A 21,999-nucleotide genomic window follows, 5' to 3' on the forward strand; every position below is an offset into this window, starting at 1 on the left:
ATTTTAATACATAGTCACCTATTTTTCCTCCAGTCTTGCACCTCATTCAGTGCAAGATTGGAAGGTGAGCACCGAATGTGGAAGCTGTTCAACATTTGTTATTAACATCACTGGTCCAGTGGACCCTTGCCTCATTCATTACCCGCCATCCAACTAATGAAGCAGGGGTCTTTGAGAAAATATTAGTCTAACAAAAAAGTCTTTGGAAACTGCATACAAAAAAGCTATTAACATTTGTCTTTTGGAATGTAACATTTCCCTTTGGTGCCAGCTATCCTACTGGATCATCAAAATTAAATAGTGCTTTGGAATTATTTATTCAGGGAATTTGATACTGTGCTTTATTTATGATTATGATCACCTAGTCACGAATAGCTTTTTTTTTTTTAGAATAACGTTTTAGATTCTGAACATCATAGAAAATCAAGTAAATATTTGTGCTCACAGATATTACAGGAACATTTCCAAAAATGCCTAAATCTGTACTGACTGAGTTTCTTCTGAATTCTTCTATCAAGGCAAGATTTGCATCACCTCCTTCTTCTGTAATGGCTACATCTGCAGTAGGTGTCAAACCAAGAGGGAGGAGTTAAAAGGGCTGAATCCAGCTCATTTAGGAATTTACCAGCCTCTCCAGATCACTGGCTCTCAGTAAGTAAGAGAAGCCTGGTGGGACTCAAGGTGCTGCATAGGACTGCTGGCAGAGACAGCCTCCCTGATGGAAGGTAGGCTTGCAATAGGGAGTGTAAGGCTGTTGGGAAGAAGCAGAAATTAAGTCTGCACAGGGATCAGGAAGACTCCTGCTGAGTCTGGGGATGGAGAAAAATGAGCTGCAGCAGAACCAGCTGGCTAGCAGAAAGGGTTGGGTCATGAGAGGCAGAAAGGGTTGCAGTGAGGAAGAGGCTAAGAGAGCAGAGTTGATAAAACTGAGCCTAGGAACAGGGCCGGCTCCAGGCACCAGCATTCCAAGCTGGTGCTTGGGGCGGCAATGTGCCAGGGGCTGCAGGCCCTGTTGTTTTGCCCCCAAGCAGCACGCCGAATTGCCGCCCGTGGACGGCAGGGGCAGTCCGTGCGCCATAAGGGCGGCAGGCGCGTTTCAGCGGGGGCGGCAATTCGCCGGCAGCTTCTATGTTTAGCTGTCAGCGGAGGCTGCAGCTAAAAGTAGAAGCTGCCGCCGAATTGCCGCCGCCGCAGAAACGCGCCTGCCACCGTAAGAGCACAGGGACTGCCCCCGCTGCCCGTGGTGGCAATTCGTCGCGCTGCTTGGGGTGGCGAAAACTGTAGAGCCGGCCCTGCCTAGGAAGAATCTGAGGCGAAGGCCTAAGACAGAGCACGGTAGGAAGCGGACAGGGCGTCAGGAAGGGATCTATGCAATCAGACCCTGACTACATATTCAAAGGTCCTTGGTCCAGAACCCACTAGGAAGGGAGAGCCTGGGTACCCCTATCAGCCCATCCAGGAAAGTGGAGCAGAATCCCATGACAAGGAGTAAAGACTACTGGAAACCCCCTGATGCCAGGGGCAAGGACTAGTGAGTCCAGACTTGGACACAGGGTCCAACATGAAGCTTCATGTTGATTTGGTGGACTATTGGTTTAGCCCAAAAGGAGTGAGATCTTATGCAACCCGGCCGTTGGGCCAAGTTAAAAGAAGTAGACTGCTGCAGGGCCTGCTACACTACATCCACCCACAAGTGGACACATCTAGCAGTGAACTGCATATTTATACAGCATGAGTTCAGAGGAGCCTTGCTGCTGCTTTAGGCTTCCCCAACTGCTGCTGCTGCAGAACCTATACTGTATCTTGTACTCTGTTCAATCTCTTTTATTCTGCATATTGTACCATCTGCAAAGTGATTTAGTATACTGTAAATATTACGTAATCTCTACCAGTATTCCAAGCCATATGTTCTGTGCAATAAGTGAGTCTGTGGTTGATATCATTTGGTACATCACTCTGTCCTGCTACTACTGTTTTTGAATCAGTTCCAAATACCATACTATAAAGAAGGCAGGTACACTTCTATCTGTAGGATCAAATTTAGGGCCTTCTCCCAACCCCAGTACACACGTATACTGGAGCCAGCCTTTCTATAGATGGCTGAGGCCCCAGCACCTGCTTGTACTCCATTTCCTCAGAGGAAGAGCTAGTCAGCCACTTGACCTACCTGCTCAGTAGCTGGCTGGATCATTTAACTAAAGGAATTTTTGTTGAATTAGGCTGTCTCATCAAAACCAAAGTTTTGTGGATGCATCTTGGTTCTGACAGGTTTTTTAAAAATTATTTTTAGGGAAAAAAGAGTGCACTTTTGTATGTAGGGAAGTTAAGCTGCTGTCCTGAGACGTGGAGACCAAGTTCATATTCAAGGCCCTGCTCTGTCCAATTTTAGAGCACAGTTTTTCATCCCAATATCCTTTTTTTTTCAGGAAGAACAGCAACTTGAACATGAGTTTCTCATATTTTGACACAATTCCATATTTGCAACAATATTTGTCTTTTTTTAATGTGGAGTGACATGAAATTTTGAAATCTTAAAAGTTGCCACAACAGAATTGTCATTTTCTTGTCAGCTCTACTTCTAAGTGTTCTCCCACAGTCTCTACGGTATTACTCAGGGTACCACTCCTGGTCTGCTCACATACAGTCTCTAGCATGTAAATTACTTCCAGCTATGCTGCAAGGTTGCTACAGCCAGCCACCCTTGAATTACACTGGAGAAAGACACCAGCAAATTCCCAGCCCCAGACTTTCCCCAAGAAATATGCATCTGGTACTGCCCAGCACTTTCCTGGACAATATAAACTCATATGAAGTCTGTCATTTTATTAATAGAAAATGATATGCACAAATCCTGTTATCGCAAATGGAACCTCCTAAACACTTCAATCCAAACACCCTGATCTAGATAAAACAAGTTTATTAACTTCAGGAAGATTTTAAGTGATTACAAGTAATCGAGCATAAAATTCAGAATTGGTTACAAGACAATAAAAGTAAATCACAACAACTTACATGTGTCTGAAGTGGATATTCACCCATAAAAGCTCATGCTCCAATACATTTGTTAGTCTATAAGGTGCCACAGGACTTTGTTGCTTTTTACACAACTGCTACGTAACTTAACAAGCTAAGGCTTTGGCTACACTTGCATTTCAAAGCGCTGCCGCGGCAGCGCTGCCGCGGCAGCGCTTTGAAGCGCTAAGTGTAATCAAAGCACCAGCGCTGGGAGAAAACTCTCCCAGCGCTGTCCGTACTCCACTTCCCTGTGGGGAATAACGGACAGCGCTGGGAGCCGCGCTCCCAGCGCTGGGGCTTTGACTACACTGGCGCTTTGTAGCGCCGCAATTTGCAGCGCTGCAGAGGGTGTGTTTTCACACCCTGCTGCAGCGCTGCAAATTTGTAAGTGTAGCCAAGCCCTAAGTGAATTCAAAGCAAAGGTCTATCTCACCACATGTTTTAAGTCTTACTGGCTGAATCCTCCCTCAGTCCAAAGTGGTTTCCTTTGTTCTTCAGGTGTTGTGGCTGCTCTGGGTAGAGAGAAAGGAGGAGTAATTTGGGGAATCTCCTCTTTCCTTTTATAGGCCTTTCTCTTCTTTGAGAATCATCTCCAGTTGAGGCTCAAGAGACAGTCTGTGTCCCCAAGCTGTTTCTTTGTCAGGGTGTAGATTCCACCCCCCATCCTCTTTTCTGCCAAAGAATGGCCTCTTAACCAAGTGATAGTCCATTTGATTTTGTTGACACCTGGCTGAGGCATCTACTAACCTTAGAATCTTATAACTTTACACACAATGTTGCCTGACAAAGGCATACTTTGTGTGTGAAATTTCATAGTCTGTACCCCTATGTTCACCCCTTTTACAGGACTATCAGTCTCCAGCCATGTAGACTTGTGTGTAAAGTTACCCTACCCTTGTGAATTTCTTACCTTTTTGTATGAACTGAAGGGATTTACTGGTGGTTTTTTGTTTTTTGTTTTTAACAAAGGAAAACAATAAGAAATGTACCTTGGGCACTTTAAAAAACCTGTCGCCACACAGCCAAATCAAAATTTATAATACTTAACAAGAAAATATATCTTGATCTTTTCTGTCAAAATAATAAATTCTATTTTAATGCAAGATGGAAAGCAAACCTAAATCTTTACCCCTCCACTCCCCTTTACATTACTCATTGTGATGGTCTAGGCTGGCTTAATAAAGGATTTGATTCCAATGAATATTGTGGTAGAATCCTCCCTGTTGGAATAGAAGGACTTTACCTATCTAGCAACTTCTCAAAGATGGAAAGCTCTCAGGTCCAATTATGTTCAAATCAGTTCTGAGCTCAAGTGAAAGTTTGCCCTTGCCTTAGAAGCCCAGCCCCGCCCCCCCCCCCTCACCTGGCTTGATTGGAAAGCATGAAATAAGCAGATAAAAAATGACACACACAATGGAAAAACATCTTTTACCCAAAGAGGATTACTGGGGTGGTGTTGAAAATACGCCAAGTATCAGAATACAAATGTTTGAAAGCATCTGCAGTGTGAAAGATGTATCTCACATCAGATATGTTTATCATTGTTTGGGGCTTTCCAACCTTCTGTTCAGCTAATCTGGTATAGTGATATAGCTGTCAGTTTGGAGAGGAAGATCTAGAGGCCCTGTGTGATTTCCCAGTCCCCTCTTCTGTGGGTGGACATTTGCAATGGGTAGATCAGCATCCCACAACTAACTATTTTTGTCTCTGTATTTCTGTCTCGCTCATTCTCAATGCCCTTACTTCCTCCCCCAATTCTGCCTTCCCTCTTCCTACTCTTTTCTCCCTTTTTTCTACAGTTCTATTTAACATAGATATATAAAATGACTAAACATAATATAATTCCATATGTAATAGCTATTGTAAAATTGGCCTAATTTCCCCCCAAATGATATGAAACTAGCTATTATATATAAAATAAAAATATAAAAGATTTAAATGAAAGTATAAAATCTTAAAGTTTAAAATATTTTGGTATATATGAAGATAGGCCATTCTTTGTGTGGACAAATATAGTTTATTTGAAATGTGTTTGTTGGACAGTTTATAAGGTACTGCTACAAATACAACTGTTTAGTTTATTGAAGTGAGCTGTGTATGCACTAAAGATAATGGTCCTAGTACAGATTTTTATTGAAGATGCTCTGTTTTGTTTTGTTTTATAAATGAGTTCCTGACTAACATTTTCCCCAAATTAAGATCTTTGTTTCTAAGCATAATCTGGTAAGCTTCAAGGGATTTTTAAATATATACAGTGGCAAAAGAATGCCTAGTTAAGATTTAAAAATATCTATATATTGCAAGTCCTGATCACTTTAACGCTATCAGTCAAGGTGGCAAAGATATATTAATAGGACTAAAACAGAAATCTCATCAAAAATGCTTGTGGAAAATATGGTAACTCTATGGAGAAGCATAAATTACTTCGAAAGAGTTCACCTTTCTGCTCCCTTATTCTAGAGAACAATGTAAGTATAAGTAAGATTACTTTTAGTTTTTAACAATAAACACTTTAGAGTTTGAGCCAAAGCCTTTCCATTGACTTCAATGGGATTTTGAATCAGACTCTTAACGAGGATACAGACGTATTTAAAGAATTCAGAGTTCAAAATTTGTACTGGTAGACAAACAATTTATTCAAAATAATTGAGAAAATATTTTCCCAGTGAATGTTCCCCAAGTATTATAGTGCAGAGGAAGCCATTCTAGTTAGTCTGTCGGTTGCTAACTTACCTACTGCAAAAGTCCATCTCCATTCCAAGCAGCCGTCTGCAATTCTGCATCAGTGACCAACTAGTAAGGAATGGTCATACACAAGAAATCATTGCTTTGCACCTAACGATTTGTCTCATACACAAGGAAACAGGCTCTACTGTCCCAGGTTGTTCCTTGAGCCATGATATAAAATAAATAAACTATACATTAAAAGGCTTTTAATCCCCCCTGCTCCCTTTACATGTATATTCCTTTAAACAGTTTTCCTCACCTTACCAGCCATTTTGGCGATCTTAACAACGGTAAAAACCATTTTTGATACATTGCGTGAATTCCTGCTAAGGGTACAAAAGGAGGCAAATACTATTTAATGCTCCTGTACCCATAAAAATATACCACCCTGTGTAGTTTTTTTTCTTCCTATTTTGAAAATTAAAGCTGGATTCAAAATAGCATATATTTGTTACTGTTTACACAGAAACCTGGAACAGCTAACCCACTTCCATATTTTATGGATAGTATTCCTGCCATTAATAATCACCTGTCATGAACATTGTTTTTCATTGTTGCTGAAAGCATTTTTTTCATTATCTAGATGGCCTCAAAATTATTAACTGTTTTGGCTGTTTTTGAACTGTATTATATTTTTAGCTAAGATTTTTTTTTCACATAATGGAAGTCAAAGGATTGAAACCAAATTATGTTTCTTTGCCTCTCATTAGCTGAGCCTGTCCCAAGTGCTCAGGATGTCCAACAAACTAATAGTCCAACAAACTATTTAGACTTACCTTTTCTGAGAGTTGCATTTCTTTGTACTTTCTCTCCCTCAGCCTGTTGGGGGTGAGTAGACATGTGTCTTATTTTCCTAACCTGAAAACTGGGATTTTCCTCAGAACTCCTCATAAGGGCTTATTAGGCATGTCTCTGCTTCAAGTCCCTTTCCATCTCTACTATCCCCTCCATTTGCCTACCACGCACAAAAAAAATACTTCAAAGATGGCTGCTATCTCACTTCCTGGCTTCACTAAAAATGTGTAAGCTTAAAATTTCTAGCCATATTGTTTTGTTTTCTCCATGATTCTGCTAATTTTCAAGTGCAAAATAGCCATTACTCCACAATGTCACAGTAAAGTGAAACTGTAGGGGTGCAGAATGACCTGGTGAGAAATTTCTAGCAATATTTTGCAGAAAAATGTTCACTGCTTTCACAGATATAGTGGTAGGTAATGACTTGTTTAGATGTTCCCCCAGAATACCACAGTATGTTATGACCTACTTAGATTATATGGTCTTTTGGGGGCAGGGACCATCCTTTTGTTCTGTGTATGTGCAATGCCCAGCGTAATGGGGATCTGATTGATGACTGAGGCTCTTATGCACTACCGCAATACAGATTGGTGTTTTTTTTTATTAATCAGTCTCCTTTTTCTACGTCCATATTGTTGCATTGGCACCAGACTACTTTTTATATCAACTGTTAACATGTATGTGCCAAAATGTAACAGTAGAAAAAAATAAACAATTCAGTTTGTCATAAAGTTTGTCAAAGGATCCTAACAAACCTATGAAATCCACTTGAATATCAGTATATATGTAAAAAGAATTTACTGCCTTCAGGTATCTTGTGCAGGGCCAAATATAAATATAAAAAATCTGTAGTGGGATCTGTATAAGATTAAAAACCGGCCCTGTGGACATGTGTCTGAAAATATACCTGCAAAAGTACAACACATGGTGCCAAAGAACAATCCTTTAAATATGCCTTATAAATCTACTCTGGTCTGAAAGACTGTAATGTATAACCTGAGAACAGATGTAAACTACTATATTTAGTATGCAGTGGGAACAAAGCAGGATAAATTGTCTGAACTTGTAAGAATAGTAATACCAGTAAGACTAATAATACCCATAAGAAGCAAATCTACATATACAAATCCATAGGGTCAAAGTCCTCCCTCAGATCCATCATTTCCATTGGAGTGGAAGTTGTCGTCGTGTGCAAAATCTAGGGTACAGTTTGGCACAATGTCAGCCTTTTTTAAATACTCTTTTAGCTTCAAGTAATTGCTCCTAGTTATGCCATTGCTGATTAGAATACTTTTTAAATTAGAGGTGCACATTTGATAGAACTAAACTGAAGAAAGTTTTGAACAGTCATTGGTGAATATTTCTATCACACATCCATGAAGCAAGCAAATCAGTAATTAGATTATACAAGATTAAACATGTCTATAGATTTGGAGGCTAAATGTACAAAGACAGACACATGTAGAGGATATAGAATCTGAGACTGTGATATGTTCATTCAGTACTTCCAAGAATGACGTCCTGAATTGCAGGTCCTTAAAAATAGTCTGTGAAAGGTTTAGGACAGTGGTTCTCAAGCCCGGGTACACAGAGGTCTTCCTGGGGGTACATCCACTCATCTAGATATTTGCCTAGCTTTACAACAGTCTAAATAAAAAGCACTAGTGAGGTCAGTACAAACTAAAATTTCATACAATGACTTGTTCATTCTACTATAAATACTGTATCAGTGTTGTTCAACCCAGAGTGTCATGGGATGGGTTTAGGAGGGTTGCAAGTGCAGGGCTGGTATTAAGGGGTGGCAAGCAGGGCAGCTGCCTGGGGCCCCATGCCAAAGGGGGAACTGCAAAGCTAAATTACATGCTTCAGCCCCAGGGCTCAAGCCTGAGCCTGATCCCACCACTGAGGGCCTAAGCCGCAACCAGAGCCTCGCCACCTGGTACTGAAATCAGACTCCTGAAAGGGATAGAGGAATCTGAAAAGGTTGAGAACCACTAGTTTAGGAAATGCTAGATAATATGAATGAATCTTCTCTCACAAACACTCTAGAAATTAGAGATAGCCTTGAACTAAACTCTAGTTCCAACTGAAATCTAAATTCAGATGTGGATTTTTCAACACAGATCCACCTACAATGGAAATATGCTGTGAAATATAATGTACTTTGGGAATCTTCCCACCCCCCCCCCCAAGATTGGCAGGTACTACAGGTTGGATTTAGTCTTTTGATTGGCTTCAGTTTTAACATACTACTAATCTATTGGACAAAGGCTCACACTGAGCATGATAATCAGATGTTTTAAAAAAAAATCACTAGTTGCATATGATAGAAACCAGCTTCCTAAACTGCAGCTACCTGTCCTTTGAATAATAATATATCCACTGCAGTCTGGTCCAGTTTGTGTCTGAAATCATATAGTTGTCTAGAATTCTAACTCTGTGTATTGTCAGCAAACATTAAAACTTTGTAGCTGGCCATATGCCTTACATAATTCAGGATGCACTTAAAGATTCAAGATGAGAGCTAGTGATGTGTAGTACATTAAAGAATAGAGAATTTTCTTTTCATTAGCAATATTTTGAGAATTATGTGAGCAACTTACTTAGTATAATACTTTATGTATTTATTACTCCTTTAATTCCATTTCTTAATCTTTCAGAGCAGGTTCCCATAATGGGTGTTATGTGAGAGGCTGAATAAACAAATCACTGCAAACTGGCCACTGTTTCTGCTTCCATCTCCAGCAGCAATCCTGCCCCATTCCAAAGACTTGCTCTTCAGAATGAGGCCTGAAAGTCCACAAGACTCTGCCACTGAGCTTACAAGCCCAGTTTATAAGGCTTCACAGCTGGAAGTCTCTGCTAGAGATTGCCTCCCAGGACCACCCCACAACCACTGCATCCTTTAAAGGCAGATGTGTTCCAAAACACTTGTCAATCTAGTCACTAACACTCACCCCACCTCCTAGCTAAAAGCCTGGAGAAACTGGTACACCTGAAAATGAACACATTCAGGCTGTGTTGGAGCAGCAGGATCAACTGAGTTCAAGGGCTTCTCGTTAAGAATGCCTTGTCTCCAGCCTCTTCATGTTTAACTATGAAGGCTGTTACCTTAAGCACTTCAGCTGATCATTGCTGCTGCTGTGTCCCTTGAGGAGAGAAGTGATTTCTGAAGTGAATATTTAAATAAAGAAGATGAATATTTACTTAGATGCCCATAAAGCTGCTCTGACTGAACAATACAAAAGTACTTCACGAATGGAAAAGCACATGGATGGCCCGCTGCAGAGTCTAATAGCTTTTCTGCATAATGAGTGCAGGTAGACTGGAAGAGGTAATGCATAGAGGATTCTGTTTTAAGTGTCATTTGTTATGCCAGTTTTCTGGCAACAGATGTTTGCTGCTTTAGGCACTAATTAAGACTTTACACCTTTGCTGTTTTTATATTTTTTTAAGTATTTCTCAGCACTCTTCTAGGGTTGCAAGTGCAGGGCTGGTATTAAGGGGTGGCAAGCAGGGCAGCTGCCTGGGGCCCCATGCCAAAGGGGGAACTGCATGTTAAAAACATTTTCCAAGGGAAAATTAATACCCCTCCAGTGAGTTTAAAAAAAACCCAAACACAATGAGCCTAATGCCATGATGCCAGCCAGGTGCTCCTCTTTCCCTTATGTCGACCACCACTTCACCTCTGGGAGGTGAAATGATATTCACTGAGGACGAAGAGCAATTAAAACCAAAGTTGAGAACCCACCATAGCAGCCCTGTGCTCAGTGTGTACCAAGGATACTCTCTTTAGGTCAATCTCAGCCCTGAACTTACAGGGAAACAAGACATTTCTTGTGGTAATCATGGTCCCAGTTCTGTGGGGTAAAAGCAGGGGGGAGAGGGACAAGGGGTATAATGAGAGAAAAGGAGGAAGCAGGAGGAGAAGAGTATTGAGAGAGGGGAAAAGATGAAGAAAAGGAGTGTGATACTCTGTCTATGTAAGATTTAGTGAGGGAAATAGAAACACAGTTTGTACTTACAGGTGACTTATTTCAGGCCATATTTCCTCAGCACCAGATTGTGGGGTAAAAGGAAGCAATCTTCTGGTGGGAATGAGCAGAGGCAAAGGACAGGGATCAGGAAGGGATTTTAGGGTTCAAGAAGTATCCCTCCGCAGTCTATTCTGAGTTTTTATTTCCTTCCTCTGACACATCAGGGATGGTTACAGCTTCAGATGGGACATTGGTAGGCAGGGTCAGGGCTCTGAGGTGGTGCCTAGAATTCTGTCTTTCAGGTGCTTTGCTGGCTGGTTCGTGCTTACATGCTCTGCATATAACTGATCACCATATGTGGAGTCAGGGGGGAATTTTCCCCCAAATCAGATTGGCAGTGCCCTTCAGGGATTTTCACCTTCCTCTGCAGTGTGTGGATGCAGGTCATTTGCCAGGATTATCTGGGTATATCTTGCTTAATCATTTCTCTGCCATTGTGGAGTCCTTGGGCATTGGTGCACCTCCTATTCTCTGCTTGTGAAAATAGTCTTGTTTTTTGTGGGCTGTAATACTTTGGTTTAGTTTGGGTTGTTGGGTTAAAGGGTGGTGGGTGGTGTTGGTGGCCTGTGATATACAAGGTGAGACTAGATGAAATGGTGGCCCCTTCTGGCCTTAAACTCTGATTCTGACAGCAAGTGAATAGGTGAGAGAATACTAAATGGACATGCTTGAAAATATTAGGGATGGTGAGAGGATGGGGCAATTAGTTTCAGGGGGGGTAAGAAATCCAGCTCTAGAAATAAGGCAGGACTCAAGGATGGAAACAGTAAATGGAAAAGAAGCTGGAGTTTTAGATATGGATTAGAATATTCAATAACTGGGCTGGGAATAATCCAAATATTTTCAAGCAGTTGTTCACGGTACTGTACTGGATTTAATTCAGAAAGTGAAGTGGGTAATGGGGAATGAGAGCATGGGAGATATTTGGCAGATGAGGGGGAAATGTGTCTGCTCCCCAGCTGTCAAAACTCTCCATTTCAAACATCCCTTATCCCCACTAAATCATCTATTCTGAGTGCAAACATTACCCCATGACAGTTGTTCTGTTGCTCCACTTTGAAAAACTGTGCGTGCATGTGGAGGGGAGAGATAGCAGATGTTCTTCCAGTCAAGCTGCAGAATCAATACCATGTGATATAGGTGACCAATCAAACACAAAAACAGCAAACAGTCAAAGATGCAGTTGAAGTGGTGGTGGTGGTGGTGGGAACAGGCTGAAATACATTCTTATAAAATGTTAGAACAATTCTGGATAATGAATACATGAGAAATTGAAGTCTGAGCAATCTGTGGACAGAAAATGGGCTAAATTTGTCAAAAACATCATTGGCTATTAATAATTTGCCTGGCTTTACCACAAGTGAGGCAACCTCTGATGACAACGAGGGCTGAGCCTCCTACCTTTCAAGTGCTTATTGCTAAGCCTTGATAAAAACTTTGCTGCAGAAATCAAGGCTTTTACAGAACAGACAGAAAGAAGGCTATATCCTTTGAGCTTGACATCAAAGGAAAATATTTTACTGTCTCTGTAATACATGAAGGAAGTTGGATTCCCTAAGCTAAACATTAAGCAGAGTATCTCCTTCCTTCTATCAGATTAATCTCTCATGCATCAGACTGCCAAATCCAGGTCCTGTATCTCAGGGTCTGTATACCCTGTTTGATAGAGATACAGAACCTGAACCAGGTCTTGGCTAGGGGTGTGTGCTGGGCTGGGGTGGGATGCGGATGGGGATGGGGAAGGGAGAGGGGGACAGGGAGACATCTACCTATACCTTTTCTACCATGTGTAGTGGGATAACCTCAGGAAACAAGTGTTAAAGAGCTGGCTGAGGAGCTCCCTGGGACATTAATGTTGACTTTCAATAAGTCTTGTAAACCAGAGAAGTGCCAGGAGAATGGAACAAAGTTAAGGTAATGCCTTTATTTTAAAAGGGTAAACCGTATGACATCTATTCTGGTCAAGATAATGGAGGGGCTGATATGGGACTCAATTAATAAAGAATTGAAGGAAGGTAATTAATGTCAATCTACATGGTGTATAGGAGATAGATCTTGTCAGACTAACTTGATATCTTTTATTTTTTTTATGAGATTACCAGTTTAGCTGATAAAGCTAATATTGTTGATGTAATATACTTAAAATTTTGTAAGTCATTTGACTGGATAGCACATAACATTTTGATTACAAAACTGTAACAATACAAAATTAACATGGCACACATAAAATGGATGAAAAGTTGGCTAATAGGTCTCAATGTGATTGTAAAGAGGGAATCATCATCAAATGGGTGTATTTCTAGTGGGGTCCTGCAGGGATTAGTTTTTGTCCCTACACTGTTTAAAACTTTTATTAATGGCCTGGAAGAAAACATGCAATCACTGATAAAGTTTGCAGATGACACAGTGATTATGGGAGTGGTGAATAATGAAGAGGACTGGCCACTAATACAGAGTGATCTAGATCACTTGGTAAGTTGGGTGCAAGCAAACAATATTTTGTTTTAGTATGGCTAAATGTAAATGTATGCATCTAGGAACAAAGAATGTACAAGGGTTGTAGCAGATTCTCCATGACTGACAAATGAAAATTGGATGCTTTTCTAAAAGATCTGCTTGAGGAATTATTTTGGGGAAGTTCTATGGCCTGTGTTATACAGGAGGTTGGACTAGATTATCACAATGGTCCTTCTGGCTTGGAATCTATGAAAAAAGTTGTTTCCATGCTTAACTACCCTGACTGTTAAAAAATTACAGCTTACTTGCAGTCTGAATTTGTCTAGCTTCAGTTCCAGCCATTGGCTCTTGCTATACCTTTCTCTATTAAACTGAAGATTCTATTATCAATCTTTTATTCCCTGTCTATGTACTTATAAACTGTAATCAAGTCAGTCCTTAACCTTCTCTTTAAGCTAAATAGATTGAGCTCCTCAAGTCTGTTGCTATAAGGCATGTTTTCCAATCCTTTAATCATTCTTGTGGGTCTTCTCTGAACCCTTTCCAATTGATCAACATTATTCTTGGTCAGAGGACACCAGAATGGACACAGTATTCCAGCAGTGATCACACCAGTGCCAAATACAGAGGTAAAATAACCTTCCTACTCCTACTTGATAGTCCCCTGTTTATACATCCAAGGCTCACATTAGCCATTTTGATCACAGCATCATACTTGGAGCTCATGTTCGGCTGATTATCCACCATGACCCTCAGTCTTTTTCAGAGTCACTGTTTCCCCCATCCTGTAAGTATGGCCTACGTTCTTTGTTCCTAGATGTATGACTTTACATATTAAAATGCATACTGTTGGCTTGTGCCCAGCTTACCAAGTGAGCCAAATCACTCTGTATCAGCGACTGTCCTCTTCATAATTTACCACTCTGCCAACTTTTTATCATCTGCAAATTGTATAGTAATGATTGCATGCTTCCTTCGTGGCTATGGATAAAAACTGTTGAATACTGTAGGGCCAAGAACTGATCCCCCAAAATTATATTTTGACACCCATCAGTTACTTAGTTTATTAATTCATTTAACATGTGCCATGTTGAATTTTGTATCATTCTAGTTTTTTTAATCAAAATGTCATGTGGTACCATGTCAAATGCCTTACATTTACTCTAATGTAAACCTGCAATTGACCCATGCTATAGAGAAAGCCGACCATCTCCCTGGATTTATATTTATATTACTGTCAACTTGCTTCCATTTGTTATATATTGGTGGTTTTTTATAGCTTTGTTTTTATAGCTGCCTTCACTTCCATTCTAAGCTAGGTTAATTTTCTTAATCAGTGTGGCCATCTTTCTTGATTGTGGCTTTTTGGATATCTAGTAAAATGACCTTAAACAATTCCAAATTATAACTTAATTTTTTCTGTTAAATTCTCTCAACTGATTTATCTTAATTGTTTTCAGCGTTATGAAATTGGCCCTTTTAAATCATCAAGTGTACATGTATTACTGATCTAGACTTTATTCTGTTTGCATATAACAAATGTGATCAAGTCATAGAATCATAGAATATCAGGGTTGGAAGGGACCTCAGGAGGTAATCTAGTCCAATCTCCTGCTCAAAGCAGGACCAATCCCCAACTAAATCATCCCAGCCAGGGCTTCGTCAAGCCTGACCTTAAAAACCTCTAAGGAAAGAGATTCCACCACATTCCTAGGTAACCCATTCCAGTGCTTCACTACCCTCCCAGTGAAAAAGCTTTTCCTAATATCCAACTTAAACCTCCCCCACTGCAACTTGAGACCATTACTCCTTGTTCTGTCATCAGGTACCACTGAACATCTAGATCCATCCTCTTTGGAATCCCCTTTCAGGTAGCTGAAAGCAGCTATCAAATTCCCCCCTCATTCTTCTCTTCTGCAGACTAAACAATCCCAGTTCCTTCAGCCTCTTCTCATAAGTCACGTGCTCCAGCCCCCTAATCATTTTTGTTGCCCTCTACTGGACTTTCAAATTTTTCCACATCCTTCTTGTAGTGTGGGGCCCAAAACTGGACACAGTACTCCAGCTGAGGCCTCACCAATGTCGAATAGAGGGGAATGATCTTGTCCCTTGATTTGCTGGCAATGCCCCTATTTATACAGCCCAGTCATAATCACTTGTACCTAAACTACCACTATTATTTAGTTCTGTGATTAAGTCCTCTTTCTCTGTCAAGATGATGATTAATATAAAGAATTCCCACATGATCAATGCAACATTTTTTGAGGTAGTAAATTTTCATCTATAATAAGAAATTCTGAGGCTGTGTTACATCGTTAATCACAAGACTCAGCTTTTTAAAGAGAACTTTGTTTTTTCTGAGAATCCAAAATTATTCTATAGGAGCTTCTTTCAGACCAAGGCATTCCCAGTGACTAACTACAGGCCAGCCTCATCTTGCAGCAGCCGTAGCACACCCACGGAACACTCCAGCCCCTGCAAGAGCTCACTCACCATCTCCCACCTATTCTTACAGAGACAGATCCTATTTCTCTTACTAAGAAATTTATATTAGCAATAATTTTGAATATGATATAAACAATATGAACCTATTTCTAAAAGACCTTCAGCATATGTTACTCAGACTGCAGTTCCCCAAGATAAGACAGTTTTTTCCCTACACATTACAAATAGGTGCTTAAGAAGCCAGTCATCCTGTTCCCTGGTGTGATTTGGTGGTCTGTAGCAGACACCACCTAAGACCCCATCCTGTGCTTTATCTGCTAGGCCAATGAATCATAAATATTCAAGATCATTTTCTTCCAAGTTGTCAGTGACTCAGAAACAGGTAATGCCATTTTTGGCAGAGAGTACCTCTCCCTTTCCCCTCTTGCCCACTCAGTCCTTCCTAAATAGGTTATCATCAGTTATTTTAACATTCCAATCATGTGAATCATCCCGGCATAAATCTGAACAAATTCTATGCAAATGTGGCAAGATCTTCCCTAATTCCTTTTTTTTTCAGACAAACCAAGCTTAAAGGAGACGGAGCTTTAATTCAGCAAAGAATATACTATCTGTCTTGTTTTGTCCTTGCTGAGTAACAGTAGTCTTGTGAAAAGCTACTGTGGGCAATAGGAAGCAGTTTGAAAACTTCTGATAATGGAGTAAACTTTTTTCTATATAATGCCAGTTAATTGCAAAGAAAATCAAATGCTTTTGTTTGAAGAGCTCATTTGACTCCTATTAAGATACATATTGAATAGCTTTCTGCATTAGCTGAATCTTGGATCTCTGGTATGTCTAATTTGTGCCAGGCTCCACAGCATTAAGCAGATTTAAACCTGGAAGTTTAAGGTTAGGTAGGGATTTTTATAGTATGGGAGAAGTCACCAGGAGTGGCATAAAGCTGGCTCTTTGCTGTTCTTCTGTGTGCTCTGATGTAAGGGGTGTAAGCTGTAATGCTCCACTTCAGCAGTCCGCAACTGGTGTCCAGGACCCTGTGCCCATAGCCAGCTAGCAGGCTGCTCTAAATTATGCTGGCTCCTTTGCCTCCCTTCAAGCTGTGCCTATTGCTTTTTTGGCACAGCTGAGAATCTGGGTCTATTTTTAAAGATTTAGAAAACAACTGTACATATATTCCATCAGAAATCCATAGTATTATATATTTGCGTAGTCATATAATTTTGTAATATTAATTATTGAAATTAGGTTTCAGATCCTCTTCTAGCTGCTGCTTGCACATCAGGGGAAAACAAGGATTCCCCTGATGAAGGAAGGGATAGCAGTAGAGCGGTCTGGAGAACATGGCATGCGGGATGATCCTAGGTCTACCAGATGGGTATAGATGGCACAATTGAGAGTTATTTCATTCTCCAGACAGCCTCAGGAGGACTTGGGGAGTTTGGATTTCAGTACAAAGGGGGTCAGTTTAGAACTTAGGTCTTTCTTTCTAGAAGACCTGGAAATTTATTATGCATTTCATAGTGCAGAAGCACATGATGGTTGAGATAGAATTTTCTTTCTTTACTTTTGTAGCTCTGTCATAAAGGTTACACTAACATCTTTTGACACAAGTTCAGGCACTTTGGATTTTTTACATTTATTTTTTATCAGCAAATATTGAAAGTATTGTAATAGCTATTTGTCTTAAATTTATAAAAGGCCTGATAAGTAATAGAAGGAAAAATTTATATAAAACTTTTAATGTACTTCGTATTTCTGATGTATTTAGAAACAGCTTTTACTTTACAATGATCTGTTCTTGCATAGAAGAAATACTGAGCTGGATTAAAGAAAGAGATTAGATAGTAAGTGAATTGCCATGGTTCACGGGTGTTATTTTGATGCTAGTTGCTAATATAGGGTCCTCTTTATGGTCGAAAGCTTAGGTTTTTAATAATTACACCATGATATAAAACCTTTCCGTTTATTGTCTTAAGGATATGGGAAAATTCAAGTTACACAACCAGATGTGTCTTACACCATTTTCTTAAATGGTAGAAATATTAACAAGGTTGAAACCAAATCATTTTCAGCTTATTTCCAAAGCTGTGATGTTTGTTAATTTTCCCAACCAATGGCAGGACAGATCAAAAACAGAGAGAGAGAGAAGACAAAAGAAGAGGGGAAAGAGGAGGTGAGGATGGAAGCTTTGTTACAGTCAGAAGTAGGTGGGTGTTTTGCTGTTAAATGAAGCAATCTGGCACCTTCCTTGAGCTTAGGCCACCCCAGGTGCTAGCACTAAAGTAACATCTCAACAATCCATAAACCATCACAACACAATCACTATGTAATCTGTCATTAGGAATTTTTAAGCAAATGTTCTTTGGTTGTATTCCTATCCCTTTCGAATTGGCTTTTGGCAATCTTTCTAGCAAATGATTTTCCTGCCAAGAATGTCCACCAAAAGGGAATTTTCAACAAATATTACCAAATATTCACATAAAGTGTATTTAAGTTTCTAGAGTTCTAGTCATCCAGTCAGGGAACAGAATTGTGACCTGTGAATTCCTTCAAACCTGTCTGAATTTAGAATATCAGTTGCTCCCCATTAACTGTTCATGCACAACCTATAATAGACTTTTTTTTTGTATTTGTATTTTCTGTATTTGTACAGAAACTAGGCCTACAGTGTTCTGGTCCATGGCTAGAACTCCAAAGTGATGCGGAAATGCAAGCAGTAAATTATGATAATTCATTGAAATTATTCAGCAATTGTGAATCATGGCTAAATAGAAAAAAAATCATAATTTCTTTGTAGTACATTCATAAATAGAAAAAGAGGTAACATTTGTTGAGTACATTTGTTATAATTATTCTCCCTGCTCCACAGAATGCATTGCATTTGGAAATGTTCTGTGGAATCTCTTTGGAACTGGCCTCTGGAATCTCATTGCCACGAAGATTGAATCTAGACATGATGCTAAACAAAGAGTGATGGTGGTCAGCATCTCCCTTCTAAGGGGAGCATCTGTCTGCCAGCCTGATGTGGCATCCCGCCAGGGGCCCGTATCTGAGACATTACAGAAGGATTGAAGAGGATCATCCAGCCCTCGGACTACTATCCCATGCTGCTTATCTTTGTGGGCTACAGTAGTGTGAAATCATTGTTTCATTTACTATAGTACTACTTATTTATATTTAAACAGTATGAGGGGGAAATATTTAGTTATAAATCTAATTCTCACAGCAAAATGACTGACCAAGTGCTTTATCGACTACAGTTGGTTAATAACATAGTCAAAGCATTTTGATTGGTTAATAACTTAGATTGGTTAATTAAATCACACAAAAAGAACAGGAGTACTTGTGGCACCTTAGACTAACAAATTTATTTGAGCATAAGCTTTCGTGTGCTACAGCCCACTTCATTGGATGCATAGAATGGAACATATAAGAAAACTGTGTGTGTGTATAGAAGATGCCATACCAGCTCTAAGAGGCTAATTAATTAAGATGACTTGTTATCAGCAGGAAAAAAAACTTTTGTAGTGATAATCAAGATGGTCAATTACAGACAGTTGACAAGAGGTGTAAGGATAGTTATCATAAGGAAATAGATTCAAATAGTGCAATGACTCAGCCATTCCCATTCAAGCTGGAATTAATGGTATCTAATTTGCAAATCAATTCAAGCTTAGCAGTTTCTCATTGGAGTCTTTTTTTGAAGTCTTTCTGTTGCAAAATTGCCACCTTCAGGTCTGGCCAGAGTGGTTGAAGCGTTATCCTACTGGTTTTTTAGTGTTATGATTCTTGATGTAGATTTGTGTCCGTTTTATTCTTTTGCGTTGAGACTGTCCGGTTTGTCCAATGTACATGGCAGAGGGGCATTGCTGGCACATGATGGCATCTTTCACATTAGTACATGTGCAGGTGAACGAGCCCCTGATGGCGGGCTGATGTGATTAGGTCCAGTGATGGTGTCACTTGAATAGATATGTGGACAGAGTTGGCATTGGGCTTTGTTGCAAGGATAGGTTCCTGGCTTAGTGTTTTTGTTGTGTGGTGTGTGGTTGCTGGTGAGTATTTGCTTCAGGTTAGGGGGCTGTCTGTAAGCGAGAACTGGTCTGTCTCCCAAGATGGAAATTGTTGAAATCAAGGTGGAATCCCTCACTGTCAGATCTTGGGGTGGACACACAATGGAGGAAAAGAATATTTTGGTGAATAAATTCTTTAATACTTATGCTCGAATTAGGAAAAGAGAGGGCACTGTAATGTGTGGGGCTTCCTCCTGCCAGAAGTAAAGAGTTTAACTCTTAAAGCTGGCAGGTAAGCACTGTTAGCACTAATGCAAAGTACGTTAGTGCATTGCGTCATTCGGCACTTCAGGATTAAAATTTAAAGGTAATGTTTTCATTTCATAGGTCTATATTTAACTTTATTACACAGTTCCCTCTGCCTAAAATTTGGCTTCCATGTGAAGATTTCTCCTGTTGGAATACATTAAAGCAGCAAGGCTTATTTTTAGCTGAATTTAAGGAACATAATTTGACTGGATAGTATTCCTATGTTATCTACCACAAACTGCCTATAAAGCTTTTTACATTCCTAAATAGGGCTGGTCATATTCTTCATTAGGGGTGGGGATGGGTGGTTTTTTGTTTGTTTGTTTGTTTTTAAACATACTGAGTCCTCTTTCCTGTTTGCAAATGGTTCACAATCTGATCTAGATATGTGAAATTAACTGACTAAGGTGAAGAGGCAACAGCTTCCAGGAAACCTAGATCATGTTGATTCATTTGCTTATACAAACTTGAACAGAGAAATAGAGAATTCTGCAATGAGAGTTTTGAGCAAAAAAGTCTTGGGCACAAGTTAGTGTCTTCAATCCTTTGGGGAGCTGTAATATTCTTGTTTCATTATTTTCCTTTGTTCATTAGTATTTTTTTAAATCTTACAAGCAATGTGCCTAAGTTGATTTCCCGAGCCAGGCCTTTGGTGCAATCAAACCACTGATCTCCAAAACTGTCTCTTTTCACTTGTTCTGCTTTGCTAGGATGAAGCCTTGTATTAACCTTTGCAAATGTGTTTTGTTTTTTTTCTTTTAGTCTCACTTAAGTCATCCTAAAATCTGTGGAGATAACTTAACTTAATTAATGTGGGATATTTGACTGTACTGATTACCTCCAGAACTGGGGTTGAACTGGGGAAACAAAAGGTAGTGATGCTTTTCTAATCTCCACCCACAACATTAGCTCCAACCCCTTGAGACAACAAAATGAGACCCAGCAATCAGAGATTATACAAGATCTCTGGGCCCTGCTGGGATTCTGGGATTTGCCTGCCCCTCACAGGGCCTCAGATGCCTTGCGGAGTTCCTTGACCTTGGCTCTTTCTTCATGGTGTGTGTGTGTGTGTGTGTGTGTGTGTGTGTGTGTGTGTAAATAAATGGTAATATTGTTCTAAATCTTGTGGTACAAAAATGAGCTGTCACTCACAGTGTAGATCTTCTTCTAATACAATACTTCCTTTCTTTTCTTTCATCCTTTGGTCAGCAGTGAAATAGTTGACATTTAAAATAAGCTGGCATCTGAGCTAACATCCATTGAAATGAATGGCCCAGTCACATCCCTCAGAATTATTGTTTCAGGCTCTCTGTAGATGCAGACAGGCATTGCTGTATCAGTTATACCCAATTCACATTTTCAAGCTGTCTCTCATAACCATAACATGTAAGTATGCCATACCATTATGCACTGGCCAAATTCAAACTCTTCACCAGTATATGGGGGTGTTTCCCGGAATGACATTGGCTGCAAAAATCAAAAAGGGAAGGAGAGAAGGACTGCCTACATGCATTAGGTCTCCTTGAAAAGGGAAGGGGAGCGGGAATAGTCACTCTGTCCAGAATTGTCATGATTTGGATTATTGTGTGAATTTCCCACCAGTACCACTTTGAATTAGAGTTGCTGTGCATGAATATAACAAGAAGACTGCAGCTTAAAGGCTTGAAAGAAAAGACGGTTACTCACCGTAGTAACTGTTGTTCTTCGAGATGTGTTGCTCCTATCCATTCCAGTTAGGTGTGCGCGCTGTGCGTGCACGGCTCTTCGGAAGATTTTTACCCTAGCAACTCCGGCGGGCCGGCTGGGCGCCCCCTGGAGTGGCGCCGCTATAGCGCAGGATATATACCCCAGCCGGCCCGTCCGCTCCTCAGTTCCTTCTTGCCGGCTACTCCGACAGTGGGGAAGGAGGGCGGGTTGCAATGGATAGGAGCAACACATCTCGAAGAACAACAGTTACTACGGTGAGTAACCATCTTTTCTTCTTCGAGTGATTGCTCCTATGCATTCCAGTTAGGTGATTCCCAAGCCTTACGTAGGCGGTGGGGTCGGAGTTAGATGTTGCAGAACGCAACCGCTAAGCCAGAGGCTGCAACAGCTCTGGACTCCCGGACCAATGAGGCAAAGGTGTGGACCGAGGACCAGGTAGGTGTACAACACATCCCCCGAAAGGGAATGCGAGCCAGGAAGGCAGCTGAGAAGCG

Source organism: Mauremys mutica, chromosome 10 (genome assembly GCF_020497125.1).
Source record: "Mauremys mutica isolate MM-2020 ecotype Southern chromosome 10, ASM2049712v1, whole genome shotgun sequence".
Lineage (NCBI taxonomy): Eukaryota > Metazoa > Chordata > Testudines > Geoemydidae > Mauremys > Mauremys mutica.